The sequence below is a fragment of the Myotis lucifugus genome, unplaced genomic scaffold (assembly GCF_000147115.1).
Source record: "Myotis lucifugus unplaced genomic scaffold, Myoluc2.0 scaffold_191, whole genome shotgun sequence".
Lineage (NCBI taxonomy): Eukaryota > Metazoa > Chordata > Mammalia > Chiroptera > Vespertilionidae > Myotis > Myotis lucifugus.
This window is the reverse complement of record NW_005871239.1, coordinates 238,470-259,111: the sequence shown is the minus strand read 5'-3', so window position 1 is coordinate 259,111 and position 20,642 is coordinate 238,470. Positions and strand designations below refer to the sequence as shown.

Below are 20,642 nucleotides of genomic sequence, written 5' to 3'. Positions count from 1 at the left end.
CCGGCCCCAGGTCGCGGGCTGGTGACGTCAGCGGCGAGGAAAAAGCCGGCTGCCGGGGGCGTGAGGAAGAAAGGGGAGGGAGCCCGACACGGAAGTGGGGGTAGCGTCTGGGAAGCAGACGGAGGCGGTGGCCGCGACGTAAGAGACGGGAACCGGGCGCCGTGAGGTGGGAGCTCGCAGAAAGGCCACCGCCTGGGGAGACCTACATGAGGTGCAGGAGTGGCTGGGCCTCCCTTCTCCACCTCCGCGAGCACCCAGACTGATGGCGATGGTGATGGCGGCAGCTACTCGGACAGCCCCAATGAAACTGCGCTCGGAGCGGTGAGTGGGGGAAGGGTGGTTGCTGCCTGGCCTTGGGGATTGGGGTCCGCGCCTACCTTTCCGGCTCTTCTCACGTGCGACCACGTCCGCGACCCTGAACGGGTCCAGCCCTTCCCGGGCGCCCGGCTGGAGAATGGCATCTTTGGGCATCTTCTCTAGAAGAGAGGGAGGCGAGACCTTTCTCGAGCCTTTGATCTTGGCATCCTTCGCACCCTCACCTTGTCGTTTTTATAGAGATCAGAAGGAGGGAAAATTTAATCACAGTGTTCGGTCCCTGAAGGTATGGCGAGTACATTAACGCGTGGTCTCGGGGACTCCACATATATCCCTGAAGAAGAAAGTTGGGTTTCCCTGTTCAGACCCCACTTAAAGTTCACTGGAGTGCGCATTTGGATCTAAATTTTAGATTCTAAAAGAAGAGCTAGAACGAAAGTATATTGTTGAATACTTCGGTCCTTGTAATCATTGAGTTGATGCTTTGCTTGTGTCTTCACGTTCTCCATATTAGTAGACCGGTCTCTGATGAAAACCTTCACAAAGTGTGTGTGTGTGTGTGTGTGTGTGTGTGGTCCCCCACACAGCCTCAGTTATACATGGTTTAGGACATAAGTGAGACGTTTTTCTCTTGTAGAGATTTCCCTGTTGTTGTTCTGTCTCGTTCCATTTGGTAAGGTTGCAAACAGAGTTAAGACAAACCGGGGTATTGTTCTGCCTGCGGTGTGTATGAAGGGCTGTTTTGAGTGCTGGGCTCCAAACAGGCTCGCTAGATACTGGGGTTTGCTGTGTGAATAAAAAGGAAGAGTGATTGGCTGAAAAAGAACTTGGGATGTGTGGGAAATTAACCAACCTAGTGTCGAATTCCCCAGTGAAAGGTACCTGAGACAATCCATCTGAGTTTTTTAGATAGACTGATTTAGAAAAAATTTTTTTTTATCAAAGTAAATATCATTGGATAGACAGTAGGGGTCAAGCCGAACTCCGACATTGTTCATCTCAATACTGAATAAATCATGATGAGATTTCAGTGTAGGTACTATTCAGAGCTCAGCATAAGAAGAATTTGGAAATTGGAACAAGAATTATAGCTATGAAATGCCCTAACTATAATGTCTATGATACCATTTGACTTCAAAAATATGAATGCGGTCCACACTTCTATCATTTCGCTTTGCTTAGCAATCAAGCCATTTGATTCATAGGCTAAAGAAAATTTTCTTTTACAAATTTCACATGTATGAAAAGAGCTTGTGCCTTACAGTCAAACAGCCCTAGGTTTTAATTTTAATTAAACCCTGAATACGCTCCTTTACTTCTCCAGATTGTCAGGTTTCTCATCCCCAAAATGAAAATGATACCTATCTCCACCAAACTGCTAAAGTATATAGGAGATATTCATGGATGTATAAAACTAATTATTATTAATGTGTATTGGGTGGGCATTTGATGGTTTCATTTAAAATGGAGTCGGTTTAAGTCATTATCCTGTAAAAATTTTCAAATATTAAAAGATGTAATCTTGTTTTTGCTAGTGTGTTTTTACAATTCTGTTTCTGTTTCAGTCAAATGCCTGCAAATTTTAATGTCTTCAGTGAGTTCATGGTCTTCCTGAGGAAAACAGACATTCAAATATGTATGAGATGATAGTGCAGTAATGAAATGTGTGTAACTTAAATGTTAGCAAGATTTCTGGTTATTTAAGATTACATGGCTTTTTAAAAAGAAATCGATGTAGTTGTCTGTCACTGATGTAGCTATCAAAATTTTCCAAATGGATGTGTTTATCATTAATAGTGCATGTCTCACAGAAGTGAGTAGCTGAATGAACTCACTGAAAATGATGCCAAGGTCAGATTCAATTGCAGTGAAGTTAGTTAGCTTTGTTCTGTTGTGACCACTCATAGTACCCTTAGGCTCACAAATATTATTGGTCTCAAGGGCAATAGAAAGAAAAAACATGAACATATTACCATTCAACTGATGGTGGTATTACCTACATAAATAATAATATCCTAGTGTTAGAGTCAGTTTATCCAAGAGGCATATTAGTATTGCCTTATGGAAGGGGTTTTAAATATACCTTTTCAACAAAATATGTACTTTATATAAAAATCATTGATCCTGTGAAAGAGAGTGTAACGATAATTGAAAAAATATTGAAGGGAGTTTAGAAATTTTTATATATCTGAATGTATCCTAAAACTCACCAGTCTTTTTTATTTATTTTTTAATATGTTTTTTATTGATTTCAGAGAGAGGAGAGAGAGAAACATCAATGATAAGAAAGAATCATCGATCCATGGGCTGCCTCCTGCATGCCCCCCACTGGGAATTGAACCCAAAACCTGGGCATGTGCCCTGATCAGTCATAGCTCGACACTCAACCACCGAGCCAGACCAGCCAGGCTCACCAGCCTTTTAAATTTATTTTTGGGGTAAATAATACTTGCACGTGTACAAACCTTCTAGGATATAAAAGAGAATACAGTAGAAGTTCTGCTCCTAGCTACTTAGCTCTGCTGTCTAAAAACAGCCAGTATTTGAGTCTTGTGTTGTTATATTGACACTGGATCCTTATGACAGCAAGACAGATATAATCCCTGTTTTAGTGATGAAAAAAACTGAGACTCAGAAAGTTTATAATTTGTTCAAGATCACAGTCCTACCAGATGTCAGAGCTACAAATAGAAACCAGGTCTTTTACCTTCTGATCCAAGGTAGTCTTACTACACTGCTCTCCAAATCATAACTATTGCCATAAAACTTAGAATTTAGTGACACATACCAAGACATTAAAGCAATTTTATTTAAGTCTAGAGACACCTTTCACTAGGTTGTACATAAAACTTGTTCCCAAGCGTAAATATAAGCATATGTAATTATTATAAAGCAATGAAAAGAATCCTTATATAATAAAAGGCTAATATGCAAATTGTCCCTTCTACCAGGAGTTTGACCAGGGGGCCTGTGGCCCCTCCCCTCAGCTGGCCCTGCCCCCGATCGCCCCTCCCACCCCAATCAGAGGTGGGGCAGCCCGGCCAACCTCCTACTTCTCCCCCTGGCCATCCCAGCCCGATCAGCCGGCCAGACCCCACCCGTGCACAAATTCATGCACCGGGCCTCTAGTAATCTATAATAACTTAAAAGCAGTTTGCCTTCTATTTCTGTTGAAATCTATTACTAAGTTAGCTTGCAAAAACTATGAAACTTATATACATCCATAATATTTTTAAAAATTTTTAAATATTAAGACTTTTTAAAAATAGCTTGTTTATTATCAGAAGTAATATACCAGTAAAGTGCTTTATGATATTTCAGAAATGCTGAAGTCTCTTCAGCCTCAGTTTTTTGAAGTATGTTTTTGTGCAGATTTTCTAGCCTTATGTATAAATAACCTTTGTTTAATCTCTTTCCTTTTTTAATCTTAATTTTGCTACTTTTCCACCTTTCATTTTTAGAAATTAGCTTCTACATGAAAAGTTATGAGTAATAATAGAAAGCAGCTAATAAGTATTTTCACTAAGCTCAATGTATGCTGCTTTTGTACATTTTAATCCTGGCATAAAAACATGAAGCAGCTGACATTATCCAGATTTTACAAGGGAAATACTGAAGCTAAATGAGATTTTTAAAATCAGTTGACTAGTAAGTGACAAAATCTTAATTTTAGCTTGTGTTTGATGATTTAGTAGCTGATGCTATTTCACCTGTACCATGCTTCATTTTAAATAGAGTATAGTGAAAAACTATAGGTTATTATTTTTTATGGAGCTTAAAAACTTTAAAATTTTGTCTTTAGACTAAATTGCTCTTAATAGACTGCAAGAAAACAAGCCAAAATGTCTAAATTGACTACCTAATTGAATTACAGTTGACCCTTGAACAACTCAGGATTTAGAGGCCACAATCCCCTGCCCTCATGGTCAGTCAAAACTCTGAATATGACTTTGACTCTCCCAAAACTTAACCTACTGTTGCCCATAAGCTGTCTATTAACACATATTTTGTATTTTATATGTATGTATATATTCTTACAATAAAGAAAATAATATTAAAATCATTAGGAAGAGAAATACATTTACAGTAGTGTATGTATTTATTGGGGAAAAATTCCACATATAAGTATACCCATGCAGTTCCAACATGTGTTGCTAAAGTGTCAACTATATAGTGTTTTTCCTTTTTTATTGATGCATTGATTGATTGATTGTTTCTTAGAGAGAGAAAAAGAGACGTTGATTTGTTGTTCTACCCATCTATGCATTCATTGATTGATATTTGTATGTGCCCTGACCGGGGATCAAACCTGAAACCTTGGCTTATTGGGACGATGCTCTAACCAACTGAGCTACCTGGTCAGGGCAGGTATAATTTTGATTCATTCACCCTGGATGGCTGTTGTTGTGTTGGCTGTTGTCATTTTTTTAATTTAACAATCTTAAGTTACTAGTAAAAAAGTCAGTGCCCCTGACTAAATAGTCAGGTATTACATGTTTTAAATATTCTTATGGCACACTGGTTGAAAATTGCTGCTCTAGATTAACTTCTTTCAGTTACAGGTTACTAGACTTTTCTCTTTATCTTTAGCTACCATGTTCAGGAAATGTACAATAATGTTAATAGCCCAAGTTAAATATTTCCTCAAAATTTATTCCCCCTCCCAAAAAAAATTATGGTAAGCCAGATATCCGAAATCATTGCTTATGCAGGTTTCCTTTTATTTATTTTTTTAATGTTCATGTTTTTAAAAATCTTTATTGCTGAAAATATTACATATGACCCCTTTTTTCTCCCATTGACCCCTTATAAGCCTGCCCTCTGGTCCCCCGCCCTAGGCCTTCACCACCCTATTATCTGTGTCCATGGGTTATGCATGCATACAAGTTCTTTGGTTGATTTCTACTCACCCACCCACTTCCACCTTCCCACTGAGATTCTACAGTCTGATCCATGCTTCTGTGTTTCTGAATCTCTTTTGTTCATTAGATTCCACATATGAGTGAGATCATGTGATACTTGTCTTTCTCTGACTGGTTTATTTTCTTTAGCGTAATACTTGCCAGGTCCCTCCATGCTGTCTCAAAGAGTAAGAGATCCTGCTTTTTTATTGCTGCATAGTATTCCATGGTGTAAAGTACCACAGCTGTTTCCAGATCTTAGCTATTGTAAATTGCGCTGCTATGAACATAGGGGTGTATACATTCCTTCTGATTGGTGTTTTGGGTTTCTTAGGATATATTCCTAGAAGTGGAATCACTGGGTCAAATGGGAGTTCCATATTTGATTTTTTGAAGAAACTCCATACTATTTTCCATAATGGCTGCACCCCACCAGCAGTGTACTACGGTTCCCTTTTCTCCACATCCTCGCCAGCACTTGTCATTTGTTGATTTGTTGATGGTAGCCATTCTGTCAGGTGTGAGGTGATACCTCACTGTCATTTTAATTTGCATCTCTCTCTAATGACTTTGAGCGTTTGTCATATGTCTCTTGGTCATCTGTATGTCCCCTTTGGAGAAGTGTCTATTTAGGTCAGTGGTTCTCAACCTTCCTAATGCCGCGACCCTTTAATACAGTTCCTCATGTTGTGGTGACCCCCAAACATAAAATTATTTTCGTTGCTACTTCATAACTGTAATTTTGCTACTGTTATGAATCATAATGTAAATATCTGATATGCAGGATGTATTTTCATTGTTACAAATTGAACATAATTAAAGCATAGTGATTAATCACAAAAACAATATGTAATTATATATGTGTTTTCCGATGGTCTTAAGTGACCCCTGTGAAAGGGTCATTTGACCCCCCCCCCCCCAAAGGGATCGCGACCCACAGGTTGAGAACCGCTGATTTAGGTCCTTTTCCTATTTTTTAATTGGATTGTTTGTCTTCATTTTTTTAAGTTAAATGAGTTCCTTATATATTTTAGATATTAACCCTTTATCAGATGTATCATTGCCAAGTATGTTCTTCTATACAGTGTGCTCCCTTTTCATTTTGTTGATGGTTTCTTTTGCTGTGCAGAAGCTTTTTAATTTGATGTAGTCCCATTTGTTTCTCTCTATATATATATTTCTTTTCATTACAGCAGTCCCTTTACCATTTCTTGCAGTGCTTGATGGTGACAAACTCCTTTAGCCTTTTTTTGTCTGGGAAGCTCTTTATTCACTATCTATTTTGAATGATAACCTTGCTGGATACACTAATTTTGGTTTTCAGATCCTTGCTTTTCATTACCTTGAATAGCAAGATGTACACCATGGTCTGCTTTTCCTAGCCCTGGCCCCAGAAGGAGATCAGGCAAAGACTCTTGCCATTCCCTTCTGGCCTGTAGGGTTTCTGATAAAAAAATCAACTGACAGCCTTATGGGAGCTCCTTCGTAGGTAACAAATTGCCTTTCTCTTGCTGCCTTTAAGAATCTCTCTTTGTCTTTAATTTTTGGCATTTTAATTATGATGTGTCTAGGCTTGGGCCTGTTTAGGTTCTTCTTGCTTGGGACTCTGTGCCTTCTGAACTCGTGTGACTATTTCCTTCACCAGGTTAGGGAAGTTTTCTGCCATTATTTCTTCAAACACATTCTCTATCCCTTGCTCACTTTCTTCCCCTTCTGGCACGCCTATTATGAGAATATTGTTACAGTTTATGTTGTCCCACAACTCCCTTAAACTGTCCGGATTTTTTATTGTTTTTCCTTTTTGGTTATATGATTAAGTGATTTTTTTCTTTCCTGTCTTTTAATTCACTGATCCGATCCTTGACTTCCCTTAATCTGCTGTGTATTCCTTCCACTATGTCCTTTATTACTGCTGTGTCATTTTTCATAGTTATTATACCTTTTCTTATGCTGTTGAGCATCTTTGCCATCATTATTTTGAACTATGTCTGATAAATTTTTTATCTCCATTTCATTTAGCTCTTCTTCTGGAAAATTATATTGTTCTTTTGTTTGGGGCTTGTTTTTTTGTCTTCCCATTTTGGCTGCCTATTTGGGTTTGTGACTATGTATTGGGTAGATCTGCTACACTTCCCAATCTCCAGTGCAGGTCAGTGTCAGATGCTGTTTCTGACTGGCACTGGGTATCCTGTTTGGAGCCATCAGCAATCCACAGCTTGTGGCTCCCTCTGCTGGGGCTGGGTGCCTTTGGAAAGGACCAAGATGTACACCATGGTCTGCTTTTCCTAGCCCTGGCCCCAGAAGGAGATCAGGCAAAGACTCAACGCCTCCAGAGATCCTCCTCTGCCTGCAGTCTGATTGTATTCCGTTTTGATTAGCCTCAGGCTATCGGCCACTGGGTGGGGTGAGAGGTTTTCCAACAGCGTGGGGTAATTGCTTCCTTCTGCAGGCTGATTGTTATTCTCAGTTTCATAATGGGCCTCAGAAACTCCACAGATGGGGCAAGGAGTTTTCCAATAGGGTGAGGCAACTGCCTTACTCCCAGCCAAAAACCACCTGGATAACAAAGGTCCACTGGAGAAAGATGTCCTCTGCAGCATGAGGGAATGACTCAGCACAGGAAATCAGGGTATCTGCCTTCTGATGTCTAACCCCAGAACCCCCATCCTTGGCTTCTGTTCTCACAGCTCCAGTCCATTCTTTCCTCCCTCTGCTGGAGTCCAAGGTGAGTGGCTGCACATGAAATTTTGTGTGTTGGCCCTTTAAGAGTCTGTCTTTGGCTGGCAAACAGCAACCCTGCTGCTTTTCACAGCCAGATGTTATGTGGGTACCTTTCTCAATTCTGGTGCTCTGGGCTTGGGAGCCCACCTTGGGGTTTAGACCCCAGAGTTCTCAGTGGAAGTCCCCACAGCTGAGATACACCTCCAGAACTTCAGCCCATTTGTGCCTTCACACCTTCCACCAGTCTCTATGTGACCTCCACTTTCCATCCTTGGTTATCAGGGTTCTCTCCAGCTAGCATTCAGCTTAGTTTTTCTGTATTTTAGTTGTAATTCCAGTTTGGTCCTGGAAGTGTGTTAGTGTAGCATCGACTTACTCCGCCACCATTTTGAGTGTCCTCTTAAGCAGGTTTCTTAACTGAAGCACCTCTTGGAACCTTACATAAAAGCAAACTGTTTTTAGGAAAGTAAGTGAGAAAATGGGAGAAGAGAAGGAGGGCACAGTAATACTAATCGAGTCCTTTTTTTTTTTTTTAATCCAGTTAAGTCCTGCCTTGGCTGGGTAGTTCAGTTGGTTAGAGCATCATCTCAATACATCAAGGTTGTGGGTTTGATTCCTAGTCAGGGCACATACAAGAAGCAACTAGTGAATCCATGGAACAACAAATAAATATTTCTCTCTCTCTCCCCCCCTTATCCCTTCCTCTATAAAATAAAAAATAAACAAAAATAATTCCAGTAATGTCCATGAGCCCTGGTAGCATGAAAAAAGGAGACACAGCGACCCTTGAACAACACAGGTTTGAACTGCACAGGTCTACTTATATGTGGATTTTTTTTCAATAAATATATTGGATAATTTTTTGGAGATTTGTAACAATTTGGAAGAACTCACAGATGAACCACATATCCTAGAAGAATTGAAAAATTAAAAAGTTAGGGATGTCATAAGTGCATAAAATATATATAGATACTAGTCTATTTTAACTTCTACTACCATAAAATATACACACGTCTATTATAGAAAATTAAAATTATTTAAAACTTTCACAAACATTTACAGATTATACATGATGCCCTTCACAATGGAGAAATATAAGCAAACAGATGCAGTATTAAGTCATAACTGCATAAAACTAACTGCAGTACATACTGTAATAATTTCATAGCCACATTCTGTTGCTATTGTGGTGAGCTCAATTGTGAATAATTGCTTAAAAGGCTGTGTGATGCTAATCATCCCACTGTGATAAGTTTGTCTTTCCAGTAAATTCTGTATCATAGTAAAAAGTGATCTCTCATGGTTCTTGATATTTTTCACCATATTTAGTGCAATACCATAAACCTTAACAACTTGGTACCCATATGAAGTGCCACTAGTGATCTTGGAAGTGCTCCAAAGAAGCAGAGAAAAGTCATGACATTAAAAGAAAAAGTTGAATTGCTTGATATGTATCATAGGTTGAGGTCTGCAGTTGTGGTTGCCTATCATTTCAAAAGAAATGAATCCAGTGTAAGGACTACTGTAAAAAAAAGAAAATAAAATTTTGAAGCTGTAGCTGCTGCTTACACCAGTAAGCATGAAAATCTTGCACTTTTTGTGAGATACTTTTTTATCTTGTATTGAAAATGCAGCTTTTATGTAGTATTGCAATAAGAAAGACATACTTATAGACTCTAATATGATTGGAGAAAAAGAGAAGTCATTATATAACAACTTAAAGCAAAAGGAAGGTGAAGGATCTAAAGCTAGAGAACTTCATGCCTGCAAAGAATAGTTTGATGATTTTAGAAAGAGATTTGGCTTAATAAATATCAACAGGAAAAGCAGCTTCTGCCAACCAAGAGACAGACAAGTTCCCAGAGGCCATTAAGAAAGTAATTGAGGAGAAAGAATATCTGCCTGAACATATTTTTAATGCAGAGCTAATAGACACCACACCAGATAAATTAATAGAAGATGACTTGATGGAGGTGAGTGTTTCCAAACCAGGACCAGATGATGAGGAAGAAGATGTAGAAGAAACAGCACCAGAAAACAAAATGACGTTAGACAGTCTGGAAGAAGGGTTTTGATTATTCAAAGTGGCTTTTGACTTCTTTTATGACATGGACCCTTCTATTATACAGACACTGAAACTAAAGCAAATGGTGGAAGAAGGTTTGGTCCCTTATAGAAATATCTTTAGAGAAATGAAAAAGCAGAAATATCTGACAGAAATTACAATGTATTTTCATAAACTTACACTCAATGTGCCTGCCTCTCTTGTCTCCCCTTCCACTTCCTCCACTTCTGCCTCTGCCACCCCTGAGACAGCAAGACCAACCCCTCCTCTTCTTCCTCCTCCTCAGCCTACTCAACCTAGAGACAAGGATGAAGATCTTTAAGATGTTCCACTTCCACTTAATAATTAATAATCATCATGTTGTACAGTTAATAAACTTATCTGTTGTGTGTGCATGTGAAACTCTACTGTATAGCTAGAATTGTTAGAGGCGTTTTTTATGCATCATCATTACCTAAATATTCATTGTGTAGAACATCATGTGCAAAACTTGTATTGTGAAGGGGGTGGCCTGTCCTTACATAGACATAGGTGAATGATATTTAACATAAAATTAATAATATGTTAATTTTCTAACTGCTTTATAACTTGCCTTCCAATAATTACATTACTGTACAGCATGCCTCTCTCACAATTGGAGAAACTGTTTATCAGCCTATCATCACAAGTAAGTGGTTTTAAAATATACATAACAATGTTTCCAATACTGTATTATAAATATGACTGTAATGTTATATGCCATAAAAATTTTATAACAGTTCATTCATTAGTGTATAGGCTAGGGTACCATGAAGTAATGGTATCAATTAACACAAGACTACCATAAAGCGATCATATTGTGACTTCTTCATTGTCAGTGCATGAATCATTATATCTGTAAATAAATATGAATTTCTTTTAACATCTTTTCATTTTTTATGTCTGGTGTTAGTAATACTTATATAATATCTATGATTTTTTTTTGTATTATATAAGATCATATTGATGTCGGTACTGACAGACAATTCATTTTGTAAGTGGATGACATAAACTTAACAGTATCCATAAATACAGCACAGTATTATAAATGTATTTTCTCTTCCTTATGACTTTTTAAAAAAATTTTACTTACTGCTTTGAGAGAGAGAGAGAGAGAGAGAAACATTGATTTGTTGTTCTACTTACTGATGCATCCATTGGTTGCTTCTTTTTTGTTTGTTTGTTATTCCTCACCTGAGGATATTTTTCCATTGATTTTTAGGGAAAGGGAAAGACAGAGAGAAACATCAATGTGAGAGAAACACATCAACCAGTTGCCTCCTGCACAAGCCCCAATAAGGGCCCAGGGCAGGGAGGAGCCTGCAACCAAGGTATGTGCCCTTAACTGGAATCAAACCTAGGACCATTGGTCCACAGGTCAACACTCTATCCACTGAGTCAAACTGGCTAGGGCAGTTGGTTCTTGTATGTGCCCTGACCCAAAATCGAATCTGCAACCTTGGCATATTGGGATGACTTTCTAACCAACTGAGCTACCTGGCCAGGGCTCTTTATGACTTTCTTAATAACATTTTCCTTCCTGTAGCTTACTTTATTTTTATTACAAGAATATAGTATACTAGAGGCCCGGTGCACGAAAATCGTGCACTTGTGGGGAGGGGGTTCCCCAGCCTGGCCTGTGCCCTCTCACAGTGTGGGACCCCCACAGTCGATCTCCCCAAAGAGGTAGGCCCCGCCCACCTATCCAGGGCTCCTTGATGGATTGCCCCAAAGAGGTAGGCTGGAGCCGGGTGTCCCACCCCCAGAGTCGCCACGCGAAGCCGCCAGGACCCACCTCCGGCATCACCACACGGAGCCTCGGGACCCCTGGCGTCGTCTCCCTGCTGCGCACACAGCGTCAAGTCCCCACCTACCCACGTGCGCCCTCTGCGCACACGGACTCCTGGTGATGGATTGTTAAGGCGTGAGGGCATGACGACCACATAAGCTTTTATTAGTATAGATAATACATATATGGTATACTAATACATAACACCATAACATACTACTGGGGTTCTTGTTCCGGCATTAAGAAGGGTTCAGCAATCTGGAGAAAGGCTGTGTGTGTAACCATAAAGAGTCCAGAGACGAAGCATAATTTTGAAAGGCATTTGGGGGTCAGAGGAGCTTAGCTAAAAGGAACTAAGATCTCCTCATCTCAGGACCCCATGCTTTTTATTAACACAAATTGTCCTGAGGCGAGGTAGAGATATACACTTCAAAGGGTCAGGGTTTCTTATACAGAGTCCATTGTCAGATTAGGGGAATTAGCCTACGCTGTTCCGGTGTTTGGCCAGTAGGAGGCAATAACATGTAGATTAAGATGCCCTGAGCTGCAAAGTCACTAATCATCCGAGATATGCAAATCAAAACAACAATGAGGTACCATCTCACACCTGTCAGACTGGCTATCATCAACAAATCAACAAACAACAAGTGCTGGAGAGGATGTGGAGAAAAAGGAACACTTGTGCACTGCTGGTGGGAATGCAGACTGGTACAGCCACTATGGAAGACAGTATGGAGTTTCCTCAAAAAACTAAAAATGGAACTCCCATTTGACCCTGTGATCCCACTTCTAGGAATATATCCCAAGAAACCAGAATCACCAATCAGAAAGGATATGTGCACCCATATGTTCATAGCAGCACAATTCACCATAGCTAAGATCTGGAAACAGCCTAAGTGCCCATCAGTAGATGAATGGATTAGAAAACTGTGGTACATCTACACGATGGAATACTATGCTGCTGTAAAAAAGAAGGAACTCTTAAGATTTGCAACGGCATGGATGGAACTGGAGAGCATTATGCTAAGTGAAACAAGCCAGTCAATGAAGGAAAAATACCACATGATCTCACTCATTCATGGATAATAAAGACCATTACAAACTTTTGAACAATAATAGATACAGAGGCAGAGCTGCCTCATACTGATTGTCAAACTGCAGCGGGAAGACCAGGGAGGGTTGGGGGGCAGGAGGGAGGGGGGTAAGAGATCAACCAAAGGACTTGTATGCATGCATATAAGCATAACCAATGGACATAAGACACTGGGGGTTAAGGGAGGCCAGGGGATTGTCAAGGGCAGGGGGGGGGCAGGGGGGGGAAGGACACATATGTAATACCCTTTGTAATACCTTTAGCAATAAAAAATATATATATTTTTTTAAAAAAAAGATGCCCTGAGCTGTCTGGCAGCAAACAATCATCCCTTTTCAGGTTTGGAGAAATGCCTTTAGCCATTCCCAACAGGTGACAACATATGTGACTCAGCCCTTGTTGAGTCCACAAGTTCCATCAACCTTTTGATGAAACTCTTGAAATTATGACATGCTAGAATTGGCTTCCGGCACATATATTATAATATATATTATACTAGAGGCTCAGTGCACGAAATTCATGTATGGGTGGGGTCCCTAGGCCTGGCCAGTGATCAGGGCCAATCAGGTTCCCAACTCCCCACTTCTCCACCTCCTCCTTCCCTTGCTGCCCACATCTGCTGCCACCCACCCCCAGTTCCCTGTCCCAGCCCGGGGCCCGGCCCTGATCGGGCAATCAGGACCTGCCGGCCAGGGGGAGGGATGGGTTGAGGGACCTGGGAGGTTAGCTGCTGGCCCCGAGGAGGGAGCCAGCCCTTGGTCCCCCTGGGGAAAGGGGCCATGTCCACTGCCACCCACCCCGGTTCCTAGTCCCAGTCCGGGGGCCCGGACCCAATCAGGCAAATCGGGGCCTACTGGCTGGGGGTAGGGATCAGGAGGTTGGCTGGCAGGTCCTATCGGCGATCAGGGCCTGCGGGCTGGGGGCAGCTCCTGCATTGAGCGTCTGCCCCCTGGTGGTCAGTATGCGTCATAGCAACCAGTCATTCCAGTCATTTTATTGTAACAGTCACTTAGGCTTTTATATATATAGACTAGAGGCTCGGTACATGAAATTCATGCATGGGATGGGGTTGTCCCTCAGCCCGGCCTGCACCCTCTCCAATTTGGGACCCCTTGGGGGATGTCCAACTGCCGGTTTAGGCCCAATCCCACAGGAATCGGGCCTAAACCGGCAGTCAGACATCCCTCTCACAATCCAGGACTGCTGGCTCCTAACCGCTTGCCTGCCGGCCTGATTGCCCCTAAACCATTTCTGCCTGCCATCCTGATCATCCCCTAACCGCTCCCCTGCCGGCCTGATCACCCCCAGCTGCCCTCCCCTGCCAGCCCGATTGCCCCCAACTGCCCTCCCCTGCCGGCTTGATCGCCCCCAACTGCCCTCCGCTGCAGGCCTGGTCGCCCCTAACTGCCCTCCCCTGCAGGCCTGGTCACTGCCAACTGCCCTCCCCTGCCAGCCTGGTCACCCCTTACTGCCCTCCTTTGCAGGCCTAGTCCCGCCCCCCCAACAGCCTTCCCCTGCTGGCCTGGTTCCCCCAACTGCCTTCCCCTGCCGGCCATCTTGTGGTGACCATCTTGTGATGACATCGTGGCGGCCATCTTGTGACAATGTTGTGCGACGCCACCTAGGCTTTTATTATATAGAATAGTACATATAACATACAAAATGTGTTAATTGACTGTTTATGTTATCTATAAGGCTGCTGGTCAACAGTAGGTTATTAGGAGTTAAGTTTTTGGGGTACCAAAAGTTACACACAAATTTTCAGCTCTGTGGGGATCAATTCCCCTAATCCTCACATTGTTCAAGGGTAAACTATGCTTTAAAATAATACTGGAAAATGAACTATATTGTTTTTGTAATCAGAAAATAATTTTTAGTTAAGACATTTTTCTCACATGAGCAAACCCATTCCCATTTTTCATAGTTTTTCGTTATCATTCCAAGAAATTCATTTTTTTTTCTACTACCCAGTATATTCCATTTGTGGAACCTAAATGTTTCCATAGAATCCAACATAAATATCTATATAAATATATAAAAGCCTAATATGCAAATCAATCAAACGTCGGAACAACAGTTCGCTATGACATGCACTGACCACCAGGGAACAGACGATCAATGCAGGAGCTGCCCCCTGGTGGTCAGAGCGCTCTCACAGGGGGAGTGCCACTCCGTTGGAAGCCAAGCTCATGGCTGGCAAGCACAGTGGCAGTGGCGGGGGCCTCTCCCACCTCCACGACAGTGCTAAGGGTGTCCAACTGACGGCTCAGTCGGACATCCTCCAAGGGCTCCCAGACTGCAAGGGTGCAGGCCAGGCTGAGGGACTCCCCACCCCACCCCACCCCCAGTGCATGAATTTCATGCACCGGGCCTCTAGTCAGACTATAATCAATTATCAACAACTAGAGGCCGGGTGTACAAAAAATTTGTGCACTCGAGGGGGTCCCTCAGCCCAGCCTGTGCCCTCTCGCAGTCTGGGACCCCTTGGGGGATGTCCACCTGCTGGCTTAGGCCCACTCCCCGGGGGATCAGGCCTAAGCTGGCAGTCAGACATCCCTCTGGCAGCCCAGGAGCCCTCGGGGGATATCCACTTGCCAGCAGGGAGCAGGCCTAAGCTGCAGTCGGACATCCTTAGCGCTGCTGAGGAGGCGGGAGAGGCTCCCACCACCACCGCTGTGCTGGCAGCCATCAGCCTGGCTTGTGGCTGAGCAGAGCTCCCCCTGTGGGAGCGCACTGACCACCAGGGGGCATCTCCTTCATTGAGCGTCTGCCCCCTGGTGGTCAGTGTGTGTCGAAGTGACCAGTCATTCCCAGTCATTCTGCTGTTAGGGTCAGTTTGCATATTGCCCTTTTACTATATAGGATAGAGGCCTGGTGCATGGGTGGGGGCTGGCTGGTTTGCCCTGAAGGGTGTTCCGGATCAGGGTGGGGGTCCCGCTTGGGTGCCTGGCCAGCCTGGATGAGGAGATGATGGCTGTTTGCAGCTGGTCATACCCCCTTCAGGGTGGGGGTCCCCACTGGGGTGCCTGGCCAGTCTGGGTGAGGGGCTGAGGGCCATTTTCAGGCTGGCGGGTGACTGAAGCTCCCAACCTCTCCTTTTTTTCTGTTTTTTTTGTTTGTTTTTTTTTATTCTGGGATTTATTTACCTTCTATGGCTGTCACTGGAGTTGAGAGCCAGCTTTAGCTCTGAGGCTTGGCTCCAGCTCTGAGACCTCAGCTGCTGAAAGCAGGTATCTGGGTTTGTTTGGCTTCTATAATTGAAATACTGTTGCAGCTACTGCTCTGAGGCCCGGCTGGCTGAAAGCAGGTTTCTGGGGTTTGTTTAGCTTCTATAATTGCAGCATTGTTTCTTAGAATGCAGCTCAGAGGCCGGCAGCGGCAGGCGGGGAACCTTGGCTTCCTCCATCACTGGAGCAAGCAAGCCTCCTGTTCGCTCCAGCTGCCTGGCTGCCGGCTGCCATCTTGGGTGGCAGTTAATTTGCATATTGCCCTGATTAGCCAATGGGAAGCGTGTCGGTGGTACGGTTAATTACCATGTTTGTCTATTCTTAGATAGGATAGTATTCTTTATAGGATCGAATTTATTTTAACAGTATTAACATGAATTTTGGTTTTAGGTGTACATTACCATTGTAGATCTATTAGTTCAATAAGTAACTAATATATACAATAATAATCCCTTATCCAACATCATAGAGGATATAAGTGAATTTTCTAAATAAAGTTTAACCTTTAATTATGGGATTTTTAATAGTTTCTATAGAAATCTTAAATTTAAATCACCTTCCAGGCCTCAATATAACTAATTAGATGTTATTTAAATCTTTTATTAGAGTACAGTGGTCATGTTGGGTATTCATTTTATTATCACTGTCATTGCAGTTGGTGCTAGAACCACAGATCAAATGGCTACTAAATCTGGGAACTTGCTTTTTCAAAAAAGGCTTTTCTGTAAACTTGCTTTTTAGACATTTGCCTCTGGCTCATTAAGAAATAATGTTTTTAAAAGATGTCACTGTGTACTCTGCAGAGAAATGTCACTTAGCTGCCTTCATAAAGAATTAATTACTGAATCAGGAGCCAAAGCAATTTTCTCCCAAGTGATTTTTTTTTCTTATTTATTTATTTATTTATTTATTTATTTATTTTTGGTTAATCCTTGCCTGAAGATATTTTTCCATTGATTTTTAGAGAGAGTGGAAGGGTGGGATAGAGAGAGAGAAATATTGATGTGAGAGAGACACATCGATTGGTTGCCTTCTGCATACCCTGACCAGAGCTGGGGATCAAGCCTGCAACCAAGATATATGCCCTTGACCGGAATCAAACCCAGGACCCACAGGCCAATGCTCTATCCACTGAGCCAAACCAAAAGAAAAAAGAAAAAAAAAAAGCTTTTTGCAGATACCAACAAAGATCTTTGATTTATCTGCACCTTTCAAAGTATTTTTTATTTCTGTACTATAAAAAATGGTAGTAAAGCCATCTTCTTATCATTTTGTATCTATACTTCTTCACACAAGATCTAAAATGATCTCTATAGCATACATTTTTTACAACAGTTACTGTCTCAGTAATTGTTAAAATGTTTCCTGTACCATAAAGTGATCAGTTTTGTTTTGTTCTGCCTTTCTTCCTTTTTTATTTTTTGAAAAGCACTTGTGAGCACTTAATGAATTTCCTTCAGTGTGGCTTCAAGCTACTAGGACACACTTCCCCACCACCTCACCCCCAACACCTTTAATCTTTTCCTCAGCTCTTCTGCTGAAGAATTTGGCCTTCAGGATGACAGGCTGCTTTGGGAACTTTCTCTTCCCCAGAACTTGTAGTGGTCTGATCTCACCATGTCGATGATAGGAGCAGCTACAGTCTTGTTTTGCCAGCATTTACCCATGCCTGCTCACTGACTAAGCTCCACAGTTTATCACGGTTGACAGTTGGGCAGAAGCTCTGGTTCCTCTTTAAGTGGTAGTGCCGCATACCAACTTTCCCAAAGTAACCTGGGTGATACTTGTCAAAGTTTATCCTATGATGATGCATGCCACCAGCATTACCTCAGCCTCTCAGGTGCTTCTAATACAGTCATGTGGCTCAGGTGGCCAGGAAGTTTCTGGGTCTTCTTCAGTCACTAGAGGGAGTCCTCTTCAAAGTTGTGCTAGCCTTTCTTTCTTAATAGATCTGCTAAGTAGCTTCTAAAACAGCCGTGGGCAAACTACGGCCCGCGGGCAGGATCCGGCCCGTTTGAAATGAATAAAACTAAAAAAAAAAAAAAGACCGTACCCTTTTATGTAATGATGTTTACTTTGAATTTATATTAGTTCACACAAACACTCCATCCATGCTTTTGTTCCGGCCCTCCGGTCCAGTTTAAGAACCCATTGTGGCCCTCGAGTCAAAAAGTTTGCCCACCCCTGTTCTAAAAGCTACCTGTTACCCCAGTAAAATTCATCAAATTTAGAACTTGTCATTTTGTAAAAGAAAATTGTATAACTCATCTTAAAAATTCAAAACTTATGTAAATATTTTGCCCTGAGATAATTAGCAAACCTTGTGTGTTATAAAATTTCCATGATCATGTTTATTTACAAAGTATTATAAAAATTCTCTTATTTAAGATTATATATTCCACAAATCTATTCAGCAACATGCAAGCAGTTGTGGTACACTGAAAAGTGAATAAAGAAATGGAGAGGGCGAAATCAAGTCCTCAGCTTTTTGGAACTCCAACTCTTACCTCAGAAACAGCACACCATCTGACAATGAGTTATTGGAACATTGTAAATCATATATCCAATATTTATAAATTTTAATTTTTCTAACTTTTAGAGAAATATAAATGGAAAATAAACGTTATTCATATTTTGAAAACTACAACATTAAGTGATATTTTGGCCCGTATATTGATATGCTATGTCTTGGCAAATCACTTTTTGCCATACAATTTTAAAAGGTAGGACTTCTGAAGCATGAACTCAGTTTTCTAGCAAAATAATAGCCCTGTAAAATTTATATAAGGCTATAATTCTTAGATGCAAAAAGATAAAAGATTTTCTGTGCATTAACTCTTTGAGTACAGGTAAATGTGGGAAAATTTAAGGTAATGATATTTTTCACTTTATTTTATGGACACCTGCAGCACTAGCACATGTAAGAATGGTTAACCTGAAATCCAGAGATGATTGATTGATTGGTATCTACTATATACAAGTTGGTAAGCCTTGCCAAAGTAAACCTGTAATGTTAGCATGTAAATATGTATAGTTATCTGGGAGAAAATGTCAGATTGCTTTGTACCTTTATGGTCTATTGAGTTTTGGCATATTGATTGTTTTTTACTTTGAAGAATTAGTTATCCTTCCAAAAATTATATTTGATCATAAACTATGGTTTGCATTGGGCTGGAGACAGATATTCTGTGATTTCTTCACTATCAGTCTAAAACTGGTTTAGATGCTTTAAATATGTTAACATTTATTGAATACATAACACATTTAGAATCTGAGGTGAGTACTTTATATACATTATTTTATTTAATCCCCAGCAGCCCAGTGAAATAAATACCATCAGTACCTCTTCTTTACAGAGAAACTAAGGTGTCCGAGTCATATGGCTAGTATAAAATAAACTGGACTCAAACCATATTTTTAATGCCTGCTGTCACTGTGTTGTAGAACTGCATCCTTATCATATACATGGATAGAGATACTGAAAATGTTAAAAATTGTTACTGAATGGTAGGATTATGGATAGTTTTTACATTTTTCTTTAGAATTTTGTCTACCTTGGGTTTTTCACAGTGAGTATGAATTACTTTAAATTTATTTCATTAAAATGACATATGCACCTAGCTTAAAAATTAAATTAAGCTAAAAAGCTTAGATAAGCTTAGGAACACTGCACTTCTCTCCTGCCCATCCCAAAGGCATCTACTTTCAAATTATTTAACTGTTTTTCTGATTATTACCTTTGTGTTTCTAAATATGTTTATACTTTGCTTTCTTGATTCATCAATTATTAGACATTATCTTATGATGAGTTCTTCTTATGATACATGAGGATTTACCTCTATTTTAGTCTCCTCTTACCATTCTTTTATTACAGTTATATCACAATGTTGGTGACTATAAACCATGTTTGATAATTCTATTTTATTTCTTGTATGTTTTCATTTTTCTGTAATCAGTAATTACCCAATTCTTTTTCTATTGCTTTCTTCTCAGTTGAATTTTCCAAGTCAATTCTATTTTTTTCACTTAAGATTTTCCACCTTGGAGGCTATTATCCTTGTGTGTATATATGAATGACTTGCTCTCTAGCAGCTCTGAATACCTTCCTCTCTCCTATGTTAAATACCTATGTCCTGTGTTGCTTTCTTTGTTTTGAATTTACACCATAATTTTAGAAGAGCACATTATCCAATATGAGGTAAAATTGTTGACACTTTGCACATCTGAAAATGTTTTTATTTTATCCTCATATTTGATTGTTTGGCTGGTTATCTCTTCAAGGTTGGAAACTAGTCTCTAGCTTCCAGGGGTACTGAAACCAAAGGCCATTTTAGTTAGTCCTTTGACTATGACTTTTCTCCCTCATGAAGACTTTACTGGGGCAGGAGGCTACTTTTATTTAGTTATTTACTTATTATTTTATTTTATTGTGTTAAAAACACTTAGCATGAGGTTTATCCTCTTTAACAAATTTTTAAGTATACAGTACAGTATTGTTACCTATAAGGTAGAA

At 40.8% G+C, this 20,642-nt stretch overlaps 1 protein-coding gene across 2 annotated transcripts in view; it reads left to right on the top strand.

Moving 5' to 3' along the window:
• The first annotated feature begins 58 nt into the window (after nt 1–58).
• SOCS4 (suppressor of cytokine signaling 4) overlaps nt 59–20,642 on the top strand; it is a 27,619-nt gene continuing 7,035 nt past the window's right edge. For both annotated transcript variants that reach the window (XM_006096953.3, XM_023760752.1), the window contains exon 1: nt 59–321. The gene's annotated coding sequence lies outside the window, so the exon portion shown is untranslated. The remainder of the gene's footprint in view (nt 322–20,642) is intronic.